The sequence below is a fragment of the Petaurus breviceps genome, unplaced genomic scaffold, assembly GCF_028583685.1.
Source record: "Petaurus breviceps papuanus isolate PSGF00001 unplaced genomic scaffold, PetGlider_PUasm1.0 84, whole genome shotgun sequence".
Classification (NCBI taxonomy): Eukaryota; Metazoa; Chordata; class Mammalia; order Diprotodontia; family Petauridae; genus Petaurus; species Petaurus breviceps.
Window position 1 is genome coordinate 9327643 of NW_027186645.1, and position 2497 is coordinate 9330139.

Here is a 2497-nt window from a genome sequence, read left to right on the forward strand (position 1 = left end):
TCTGCTATTTCATTGATTTGATTTTCTGTTCTCTTCTTTTTAATCAGATTAGCTAAAATCTTATCAATTTTATCAGTCTTTTCAAAGAAGCAGTTTTATATATTTTTTTAAATTTATCATTTGTGTTTTTTATTTACAATTTATCTACTTTTAATGTCTCTTTTGTGTTTATTTTAGGTTTATTTGCTAATTTTCTAATTTTTAAAAATCATATTCATTAATCATTAATCTTCTCTTTTTCTACTTTGTTAATGTATGATTTTAAGGATATGATTCTCCCTCTCACCCCGCCTTAGGACTGCTTTAGGTGCATTCCAGAAATTTTGCTATGTTATTTCATTATTATCATGTTCTTTTATATAGTTATTGATGCTTTTTTCCTAGGATTTGTTCTTTGACTCACTCATTATTTATGATTTCATTGTTAAGTCTCCATTTGGAACATCTTTTACTTGTACCAATGTCTATTCTTATTGAATTATGGTCTCTGAAGGATATATTGACTATTTCTGCCTTTTTACATTTGTTTGCAATATCCCTGTTACTTAATATATAGTTTTTGTAAAAGTTCTAAGTGGCACAGAGAAATATATATGTTCTTTTACTGTCCTATTTAAAACACACCATAAGTCCTTTAACTTTGATTCTTCAGAAATTTGTTTAGTTTCATAATTACCCTTTTGTTTCTTTCTTCTCCAAATATTATTATAGTATATTATATGTATTCAAAACCGATAGAAGGAATATTAAAGTTTCTTGTCACTATTGTACTAGTGTCTATGTCTTCTTGAAGCTCAGATAACGTTTCCTTTATAAATTGAGATGCTAATGCATTTGGAGCATATAATTTTATTATTGTTGTTAGTGTGTTGTGTATGGTTCCTTTTAGCATAATGTAGTTTTTTGTTCCTTTTTTTTAATGTTTGTTTTTGCTTTGTTTGATAACAAGATTGTAGTGCCTACTTTTTTGGATTCACTTGATGCATAGTAAATTTTTTTCTATCCCCCCAGTTTTATTTTGTTTATGTCTTTGTTTTTTTTTTAAATCTCTTTCTTTAAGCAACAGATTGTGGGGTTTTGCTTTCTTATCTCATTTGTCACTTTTTTGTTTTATTGGACTGTTTAGATTTATATTTTCCTTCATCTGTCTCTGAAGTTTTTTTATAAAGTTATTATTTTCCCCCTCTTCTGCTATAAACACATTATGTTCCTTCAATTATTTTACTTGAATCTTTTTTTTTTAAGGTGGCCCTGTTCCCACTGGCTCTCTTCCCCTCCCTCCCTAATCCTTTCCCTTTAGGGTTTTGTTTATTTATTCCTCTCTCCTGCTTTTATCTGGCTATATATTTGTTCCTCTTCTTTTTTCTTGTCATACAGATTCTCCTTCCCTTTTTTCCCCATCAGCTAGTTTTAATCATTAGGTTTTTTTAATTTCATTTTTTGTGCACCTTTCCAAAAACGATTTCTCCCACTCTCTTCATTATCCGTCTTCCCTTTCTGTATACTCTAGACCCTCATTCTATTCATGACCCCTATAATCATCTGTTCTCTCTCTTTTTTCTCTGTATTCTTTATATAATCAAAGCTTCCAGAATATCTCTTCTAGGCTCTGCCTTCCAGGGGCTTTCTTCCACTGCCCTATAGTGCTTAATTATCCCCATAGTTTCAGAGAAGACACTACCTCATGGTTGGTCCCTTTCCACCTACCCCTCACTGATCCATACCCTCCTTTGTTGACCTTTTTTCCCCTTACATTTGCCTGGAAATCAACCTGTATCCATGCTCTTCTATTCCTCCAGGTGCCAGCTGCCTCTTCCCAGGACAGATTTTTCAGGCACCAAATCCCCTAGTTTTCGTCCAGTGTGAAGGTCTTCATCTCCTTTTACCCATAGGATTATTTATTGGTAGAACACCCTCTCACTTCCAAAGTTAGGCCTCCTTTCCTTCCCTAAATCTTTTTTTCAATCTTTTCCCTCTCCTCACCCACTTCCATGTCAGTTCTCCACTTTCTAAAACCACAGAGGTCACCTTCCCCTCATTGCTAGCCCTTGATTGGACCTCAGCTCATCACTTACTCCTATCTCCCTGCTTCCTGTCCCTCCTTTCATATACCCTCCCATGTTGTAATCTAGTCCCACAAAAGGAACATTCATAGGCAGTGTTACCAGGTTCTGTCCAAAATGCTCCTGTCTGCCTCTTCTCTGTTACCTCTATCAGATTTCTACCTTCACTCCTGTCTCTTTGTGTATCATTAGAAAGAAGTCACTTACTGATCTTTCTATTGTTTCTCTTTTGCTATTATCTGCTTTTGCAATTCTATTGTCTAAGGTGTTGAAGAAGCAAGGAATATTTTTAGTTCTGGTTTTCTTCCTAAAATGTTTCAAACTCTTCTTTATTATTGAATTTCCATCTGTTTTCCTGCATAGCTAAGCTTGGCTTTGCTGAATAGGTCATCCTGGGCTGTGTCCTGAACTCTCATACTCTTCAGAACATATTC